Raw genomic sequence first — 10,163 nt, 5'->3', positions numbered from 1 at the left:
AACCCCAGAAAAAGGATAACAAAGCAGGGTATACGTATTAAAATATATTAGTCTTTATTAGTAGTAGTGATACATATGAATAAAAGTGCACATGTTGGATAATATAATAGAAATAAAATCTCCAAAAAAATATATAATAGCCAATATAGGCATACGGTGTACCAATAAGAAAATTAGTAATGTTATATAGTACCTATATGTATATGTCTCCAGGAAAAAGTAAAAAATGTGTAAAATCGTGAAACATTAAAAAAATGATAAAGGAATAACCCGTAATAGGGTTAAAAAGGAGAAAACCAGTGTAAAATATAAAGTGCCAGGTGTGCAAAGTGCAATCGTGCAACATAGACTGGTGTAAATCACTCATACATATATCAAGTGCATTGCACACAAAAAGAAGTAAGGAGAACAGGATGAAAATGGAGGACATATACCTTATGGTGTCACCGTATCCAACAAAGCGCACCCCGACGCGCGTTTCGGATACACGATCCTTCGTCAGTATGGAGCATCATGTAGGGCCATTATACAGTATTGAGCATCATGTGGGGCCATTATACAGTATGGAGCATCATGTGTGGCCATTATACAGCATTGAGCATCATGTGGGGCCAGTATACAGTATGGAGCATCATGTGGGGCCATTATACAGTATGGAGCATCATGTGGGGCCATTATACACTATGGAGCACTGTGAGGCCATATTTTTTTGTTTAGAATTATTGTTTATGAAACAGTGTGATCAGCAGTACTAAATGGGTGTGGTTGGGGCGTGGATATGGGTGTGACTAGTTGTGAAATGGATGTGGTCAGAGGTGCTGCCTAAATTTTGCCATGCTATGTGTGCCGCAAACTTTGTCCCTCTTTCCCTTCTTCACAAGTTGGGAGGTATGGTACCACATTTGCCAGATCACAGCAAGTGCCGCAAATGTCCACAAATCCCATAGGAAATGAATGAGGCCGAACGCAGTGTTGCCGTAATGATCCGTTACGTGGCAGATGCGGAAAAACTGCCGGATCTGCTGCAAAAGGCTACTTTCACATCAGCGATTTTTGCCAAAGTCACTGCCGATAGTGTCATACTCACGAAAGGGGAGGCAGCACTAAAAGTGCCTTGGGCAGCAGAAACTCTAAATACGGCCCTGACAGGACCTGTGTGATGTCACAGTCATATAGTCTAGGGCTTAAATAGCTGGGGTCTAAAAGCAGTGGGGGTTCAGCAAGGCTGGAGAAGGGATTTCCAGTGCTTTGTGTCCTGAAGAGGAAAGACTGAACCTGCGTTGCTCCAGAACAGGCCACTCCCCACAATTGTATGGACTGTGTTGCAGAGTATTGTTTTATTTGTTTTCCTGTTTTGCCCAAAAGGGCTGTATTTATTTTTCCCAGCATGTTCGTTTATGCTGTCTGCCTAACAAACCAACAAAAGATTTAAAGAGACAGTGTTACTGTTTTCTACCTCCATGTAACGCTGAGTGAGCTGAACTACCAAAAGTGGCGGAGAATGCAGGCAAAATACAAGTGGCATTCTAAATAGGAGTCCAGGCGGCATATAGGGCTGTCGTACATCATCTGGAGATTAACTTTATGCCTCACCAGTTCTCTGATGTTATTAATGCTGTATTTTATCATTGTTGGCTTCAACAGTGACAGACCCCAGGCAATGACAGACATGGCCTAAGGTAGACCCATAGGAAGGAGCATTTCTGGACGGAAATCTCCAGAGTTCCCAACTTCCACTCATTTCTTCAAACCTTCATGACAACTGAAGATTTCCATGCTGAGCTCTGTGTAAGGATTATAGGCAGTCTTGAAATACAATTTAATGATTCCAAGATTAGTGTTTAGGTCTCCTTGGGCGAGTCCAACATCAGCCACTACACCTTCTATTTGGTGAAACTCTGCTAAATGGGTGGCATCCAGAGTTTCATTCCTGAATACTCTCTCAATGGAGAAATATTTCACTGGTGTGAATTCCTTCTGCTGAGCAACTTTGTAGAGCATCCGAGCACTGACCCCCGTGGTGTTGGTCCGCAGGAGATTTTTCTTGGCCTCATTTATCCTCCAATCACCTTTATACCCTTGTGATCTATATCCTCCCTCAGAATGAACTTTCTTCACTCACTCTAGATAATCCATTGGAAATTCTGATGCCATCACTGGATCCTGGAGGAAGAAGGTGTCGTGTTGGTCTCTGGCTGGATGCTGTTGAGGCTGGAACAAGGTGTCAAAGTTCCAGAAGGAGCTCTCTATGAAGTTATTGGTCGGCATCTCTGTAAATCCCATCTCTAAGCAGATATGTCTAAACTGTGTGTGGACTTTCATCAGTGGGTGCAGGTGCCCACATTCGGGCATGACTCCTAACAAGTTGAATGTATAGGCCTTACATTTCTTGTCTTTCCGAGAACCGCTGGTGATCATTTCTGGAGTCAGGTCCGTCTTCTCTTTGCTAATACTCATTCTGAAGCCATTACCCTTTATTACGCAGTAGGTTTTAACACTCGTTTCATTGAGGAGATTCCTCTTAATCAGCTCGTTCTTGTCTCTCATTCACACTGTCAGACTTTCCTTGTAGGATGAGCTGCAGCTTTTCCTTAACCGTGTCCTCTACCAAATCTATCATCCTGAACACACGTGGGCTGCCCTCTGCCCCTTTATCCAGCTTGATACATCGAATGACATGGCCTTACTGAAGCCCACCTTCACGATGGCGAGTTTATTTAGCTCGCTCTGCAGCAGACCCTCTTTGGGTAAGCTCTGGAACACTCGGAAATCGTGACTGCCACTGTCAGCGATCTCCTGCCCCTCGACGCTCAGCTCGATAATCTCTCCCAGGTACTGTAGACTCATCACTGCACCTGCCACTTGCTGGTGGTCTACTCCAAGAGTTCCCACCAGTCCCAGGCTGCCCAGACCCATGAAGCCACTATCTCGCAGCTTCTGGAGCAGCAACTCTGTAACTGTGTTATCGGCCTTGCTGCCGGCTTCCCTGCTGGAGATGGATGGACAGTGGCACTTCTATAATGAGTACAGGAAGCTAAATGAGATGTCCAAGTTCAACGCCTATCTGATGACATGGGTCAATGAGCTCATTAAGAGGCTAGGGCTAGTCAGACATATTACCACCCTGGACCTAATGAAAGGGTACTGGAAAATTCCTCTGTCCCCAAGTGCCAAGGAGAAGACAGCCTTCTCTGTACCTGATGGGTGCTTCCAGTATACCCGGATGCCATTTAGACTACAAGTAGCCCCAGAGGGCCATGGACCGGAACCTAGCCTCTCACAAAAAGTACGCTGCTGATTATTTGTATGACATTGTGATCTTCTGCCCGGATTGGGGAAGTCACTTGAAGAAAGTCCAGGTGGTACTGGATGCACTGAGAAAGGCACGGTTTACCAAAAAACCAAAAAAGTGCACCCTCGGGAAAGAAGAGTCAAAATACTTGGGCTGCATTATTGGAAGGGGTGAGATAAAACCACAAATAGACAAGGTGGAGGCAATTCAAAAGTGTCCGCAGCCCGTCTCCAAAAAGGTTAGGACACTTCTGGGAATTGTGGGATACTATCTGCAATTTATCCCAAATTTCACCATGATAGCCACCACCCTAACGGATCTTTTCAAGGGCACAAAGACATAGATGGCCAAATGGTCCTCGGAAGCTGAGATGGCATTCCAGGAGTTGAAGCTCGCTCTACGCAAACAGTCATTCTTGTTCGCACCTGAGTTCACAAAGGATTTTGTGCTACAGACAGACGCCTCTGAGGTTGGCTTGGGAGCTGTGTTGTCCCAGGAAATTGATGGGTATGAACATCCAGTCCTATACCTGAGTAGGAAACTTTCCTCCTGTGAGAGAAAGAGTGCTTGGCCATCAAGTGGGCAATCGACACCCTGAGATACTACCTGTTAGGCAGAAAGTTCAGGCTAGTATCAGATCATGTACCCCTGAGATAGATGAGGGAAAAGAAGGGGAAGAATGCCCGGGTGACTAGGACTTTAAATTTCATGTGGAGAACAGGCCCGGGAAGTTACATGGGATTGCAGATGCCCTGTCCAGATTCCCATGCTTAGCAAATGAAGGTTCCAAAACCCACATCTTTGGGCACAGGAGGGGAATATGTGACACTGGTAAAGTCACTGGTAAAGTGATGGAGGGAAGATATGTTTCACTAAGCTTAATGGTGTCAGTGATATAAAACGCAGCACATTAAGTGTTGTGAGGATTAAGCTAAGTTGTATAAATGGCCTGTTTTTTATGTGGACATCCATAGAGTGGGTGGGAGGATGTCCACCTTATCTCCACCTGCAGAGCCATCACTGCCGTGTGCTGACAGGACCTGTGTGATGTCACAGTCAGGTGTTCAGTCACATGGGACAGGAGTCACTTGGTTTGGGGCTTAAATATCTGGGCTCAAGAGGCAGTGGGGGGGTTCATCAAGGCTGTAGAGAGGATCTTCAGTGGTTTGTGTTCTGAAGAGGAAAGACTGAACTTGTGTTGCTCCCAAGCAGGCCACTTCCCGCAATTGTATGGACTGTATTGCACCATTTTGTTTTCTTTGTTTTCCTGTTTTGCCCCAAAGGGCTGTATTTATTATTTCCCTTCATGTTGGTTTAGGCCGTTTGTCTAATAAATCAACAGAAGATTTAAAGAGATAGCGTTCCTGTTTTCTTCCTATGTGTACCGCTGAGTGAGCTGAATTACCACAATGGTAACGACCACTAATAGTAAACTAACGAACCATCATTATATGAGTGGTCACAACCATAGATACTTAAACTACTACAATGCCCTGCGCATGGGGTAAGAGACATAGCGAATCAGAAAAACTATACTACATTTGCAATTGGAAGCATATGCTATTATTATTATTATTACACCTACTACATATCGGGATAGGATCTTGAAGATGGGAATATCTCTTTAACTTGAACCACCACAGTCCTAACCAAAATAATTGTCACATTATTAGGACTGTTTTTCCATTAATCTGGAAATGTTAACATAGGGAAAATATGTAGTATAAAAAATTAACTACAGAAAAAGAAACACAATTGTAGAAGAGCAACATTTATTGAAAAATCATAATAATTTCTCCAGTTGTATCTAAATCCCCAAAACAAATGGAATTCCCCTTAATTAGGTCATATTATATGTAAACAAAAAAATATAGAGAATTTCTCTGTTATTAAAATAAATAGTTTGCACAAAAAAACAAAGCCTTATCTGACACAAAAAGTACAAATATTTAAAAACACCATACAAAAATAAAAAAAGATGAAGATAATAACAATAAAAATCTGTAAAACCATGACATAACCTTATAATAATATAATTTATTTTTGTTGTTGTTTAAGAGTTACATTTTACCTATTTTTTCTGAATTTTAAGTTTCAAAATGACACTTCCCTCTTTTCCAGGAATCTAAGCCTGACAAGACAGCTTGATACCTGCAAAACAGACACAGTAGATTTTATAAGTGAATTATATATGAATGTGACAATATTCATTTCCTTACCTCAAGCTTTTTACTGCTTCACTCTTCTATTTGCACCTCAATGATTTTAACCCAACGTCTTATCACTGCTGAGTAAATACGATGTTTTGGATACATTTTTAAAACCAGTCCATTATTTATGGAGATAATCATTGGATTAATATAGAATGATATATTTTGGCACCTCACAAAAATACATATAACTTGGGGTCCTTTCTGAGAAGTCTACAGTGAGGATTATTCTCTTAATCTATTTAGCAGTCCCTGGATGTGACATCTGATATTTCACATTTATGTAATGGAATAAACAGCATTTAGAAGGATTGCCGGAGAGCCATCATTTTTTCTCTCCTGTTGTTTTATTCTTGCAAGGCTGTGGTGCACCTGTGATTGCCTGACAGATGTTATTACTGCTCAATATATTTGGCTCTGTTCCTGTAGAGGAAGTAGGAGGAATACACCTGAATACCACTGCCAAAGAAAATATTTTTCTATTGCCAGAGGGCATTGCGCTGTCTGTTTGAGAGCTATGAGATCACATTGATGGATGCAGGTCATTGCTTCTGGAAGAGAAACTTTATCCATCAAAATTCCCTGGAATTCTCCAACAAATGCCGTCATTGTGTTGGTTTATGACTTGTATCTCAGTTCCTGAAGCTAGTGACCCCTACATCATGCATTATTGAGCTGGACTATAAATTTTTGGTGGCTGCACATTTTTCACCCGGTTTACAGCAAATATCAGTGTAAGTGTCCTGCATACAGCAGCCTAGGTCTCTGCTACCTGGACCTCTACGCTACTTGAATCTGATTTGGATATCAAGCTTAGCTTTAGTCACGTAATTTTTTAAGCTTTGGGTTTGAACGTGTTCATCAAGCTAGTTAAGATGACTTAAGCAATCCTAAGAACAAGTCATACTATAGAGCATACTGTACTTAAGAGATTATTAAGAGAGAAAGGTCTTTGCACACACGATATCTTAATTGTGTACAGAGATGTGCATATTTATTACGGTTTAATTGAATTCTAGTTGAATTTTGCAAAAAACTGTAGATAGCTGGCAAAACGTAATACTCAGTACACCTCTCAACTGTCCTGGCATCCCCCTGCTTTCAGTGCCTGCTACCTGCCGTCCAATTTTCAGGGCCTTTTCATTGCACAGGTGCGCATTAGTGTTTTCACTCTAGAACAGGACTTTCAGCAGTGACTTGCCATTAGAGGTCTTGTCTCGTTCTAACGCAGTGACCGCCTAGACCAAGTAGTAGCCAGACATGGATTTTGGCGTGGGACAGAATGACTGATAGGTGAAGGATATGGTTGTTTTTTATTTTATTATAGGAGAAGGAGGGCTTTGGTGGAATAAGCGTTAGGTGAGTATAACTGTGTTTATTATTTTTAAATAAAAATGGAAAAGTGTTTTTTTTTTATTTCTAATAAAAGACTTTATTCTGGCTGTGTCTTTATTTACTATACAACTATAAGATTAGTAATGGATATGAGTCCTATAGACGCTTCTTCATTACTAAGCCGTGAGCCTGATGTCACCTGACAATACAAAGGTGACATCAACCCCACAAATATGAACCACACTTGCCACCGCTACAGGACAAGTGGGAAGAGCCAGGCAAAGCATCAAAATTGGCGCATCTAATTAATGTGCCTTTTCTGAGCGTCTACAGGCTGCTATTTATAGGCTTGGGGGGGTCAATATCCATGGTCCCTTACCAGCCTGACAATAAAAGCCCCAACTGTGAGTTTTGCCTGGCTGGTTATAGAAAATATTATGTATTTCTAACACAGGTGGCGGCTGATGAACTCCCCCTTCAGCCTCTCCTGCTGTCACTGTTATTAATAGCAGCAGGGGTAGACTGATGGGAGTAATAGTCCCATCAGCTGCCGCCTGCTGTCTCTTATCCCTTAAATATAACTCTCATTGTAACACCCCCGGTAACTGGTTGTTACAGTGATGTTGCCTTCCTTTCGGGGAGAGCGACATCATGCTTAGAGGCAAGGAGGATCCTCATTACCAGGTAAGGCACCCACACACAACTCATTCTGAATCCAGGCCAGAAGGGGGAGCTCAGGACCCGGATTCAGGGGAGCTTCCCTCAGCTTTAAGTATTCTGGTCTGGAGGAGTCAGTTCAGTTAGTGAGAGACACTGGAGAGTGTAGAGCAGACAGCGGAGCCGTGTAGCCAGGATTTGTGCTGCAGCTCCAGGAAAGAAAGAGAACCCGAGGGGTGTGGAATGTGGTGTAGCTACTGAGGAAATGAGCACAGTGGAAAAAGAAAGGGGCTCAGAGGGGAACTGTGACTGGGCACCCTCAGAGCCAGAGCGCAGGAACCATGCACCGGGAGCCCAAGGTCGTGTTGTGCTCCAGGACACGCGACAGAACCAGAGGGCATTGGACTGTATGTAATTTGACTACACACACCTGAAGATGAAGCAGCACCTGAAGAGCCCAGGTCATGATAGAGACCCTGTAAAACGGCTCAAGTTGCCCGCCATACAGGTATCTGTCCTAGGACAGGGGAAGGAAGGGCCAGCAAGCTTCAGGCAGCAGGGACCTCGCACATCAGCGCAAGTAGGAAAGGCTTACAGATCTCACCTGGGAGAGGGATCTACGTTTGCCTCCAGGCCGGCTGGGCCATGCCATCACCGTTCCTGGTACCCTGGGCTGGGGACTGTTACTGCCAGTAAACCAGGTAAAGACTTTATAAACTCTGTGTCCTTATTTAACGGCATACATCCTCATTGCCATACACCTTGGGAGCCCTGGGGACCCCGCTTCACCTGTGGGATGCATCACCATCTTGCTGCAACAACATCACCCCAGAGGACCCCTTTTTAGCAGCGTCGGTCCCTCTGACCAAGAACCACAGGTGGCATCACGAATAGACTTTATTACCAAATTCCCTTTAAAGACTTTTCCCTATTTAAAGTGAGCGCCCAGAGCCACGGATCGGGTTGCAGCCACCGTGACATCCCCTTTAAGTGTGACCAGACCCGGTACCGAGTTCCCCACTGCCTAGGCGGGCGACTCATCATCATTCTCCCCTGCTCATGCCAATTGCTGGCAGAGCAGCAGAGAATGATGAGAGCCGTGTTCAGCACCTGGCGGCGGCTTACTGTAACGCTTCTTCCCCGGCGCCGATGCATGTCACATGGATGACATTTTTCTGTGTTATTTGTGTGCACGTGTGGGGGATGTTTTGTTTCCCGTGTTGACATAAAAAAATGGACATGACAGTGTGTTCAGTCGGTGCAAACACACTGAAATGTGCACAGACCCATTCACTTGAATAGGTCTACATGTGTACGTGTCTCCGGTACATGTGAAAACTGTCACCACACGTACCAGAGACATGGACATGTGAAAGAGGCCTAAATCTGGTATCACTGTAATCGCACCGACCCAAAGAAGTCGCTTAATCACTTATAATGCAAAAGGAACGGCAAAAAAAAAATTCGGCCTCCCAAAGATTGCAGTAAGGCTTGGCGCACATTTATCCTGCGCTGAGCCCTTGCACCAGGGTTTCCATGTAGATCCCTGAAATACGAGATTCAGACGGAACCTCTGGTGGAAGATTCCCTATAATGAGGCAGATGGAGGCACTGTGGATGCCAACTGACCTGTGATCCGGCATTGTCCGTCTTTTTAGGATTGCATAAAAGTGCCGTCGACCACAGTTGTGTGCACTTCTGAAGAGAAGGACACCGCTGAACAGAGGCGAGACAGAGTCCAGAGTAACTCTGCTGCCTCATTATAGTGAATGGATCCCTCACGGGTTTCATCTGAATCTCGTTACTTGGAAATTTAGATTGAAACCCCAAACTAAGTGGTCAGCGTAGAGCGTCAGATAAATGTGATCCCAAACATTATGTTAAATGTTCCCAGTAAAAGCTTAAACTCAATCCACAAAAAAAGCAAGTCCTCACTCAGTAATTCAGCAAATTCTCCATTCCCAAATCCAAATGCCCAATCCCTTCTGAGCCCCACAGTGTATCTAAACCACATTTAACATCCAGATGTTTGGCATTTCTGAAGCGATGAGAGCCCGCTTAAGTTGCGGGTGCATATCTCCAGAAACATGGGCTGGGCATAAAGTAGTGATGACTGCAACACACCGGTCACTAGAGCGTACTCACTACAACAACAGTTTGCAATTCTCACTCTGCAACATTCATTGCTGCTTGTTTCTGGAAAATACCCATGAAGTCAAAATCATTACTACACCTGTAGATAAATTCCTTAAGGGGTATAGTTTCCCAAATGGGGTCACTTGAGGGGGGATTCTGCTCTTCTAGCAATTAAGGGCTCTGTATACGGAGTCCGCAAACTATTCTAGTAAAATCTGCGCTCCAGGAGGCAAATAGTGCTACGTTCCTCTGGAGTCTCTCCGTATAGCCAGTGGCATAGGAAGGGGGGGGCGGGCTGCCCCGGGCGGCACAATGTCACCGGGCCGCTGCCGGCGCTGCAGGCTGCAGCTGTTTAATGCTACTGACGTGCGGGCCCGCGCCCGCACGTCAATAGTTAACAACCGCCAGCCAATCTGAGGCTGGCAGCTGACGTCAGTCCAGACTCCCAGCGACTCAGGGGCGGATTATCAGAGGGTCAATATGGGTGGTAGCCCAGGGCCCAGTGGTGTGGGGAGGCCCTGGGCTACCGCACA

General features: G+C 44.5%; 1 pseudogene; it reads right to left on the bottom strand.

The window, feature by feature from the left end:
* Positions 1-1,482: 1,482 nt before the first annotated feature.
* LOC143799934 (phenylalanine--tRNA ligase alpha subunit A pseudogene) lies at positions 1,483-3,230 on the bottom strand (annotated as a pseudogene).
* Positions 3,231-10,163: the final 6,933 nt, after the last annotated feature.

This window comes from Ranitomeya variabilis, chromosome 1 (assembly GCF_051348905.1).
Source record: "Ranitomeya variabilis isolate aRanVar5 chromosome 1, aRanVar5.hap1, whole genome shotgun sequence".
NCBI classification, from domain to species: Eukaryota; Metazoa; Chordata; class Amphibia; order Anura; family Dendrobatidae; genus Ranitomeya; species Ranitomeya variabilis.
This window is presented reverse-complemented; position numbering and strand designations above follow the sequence as displayed.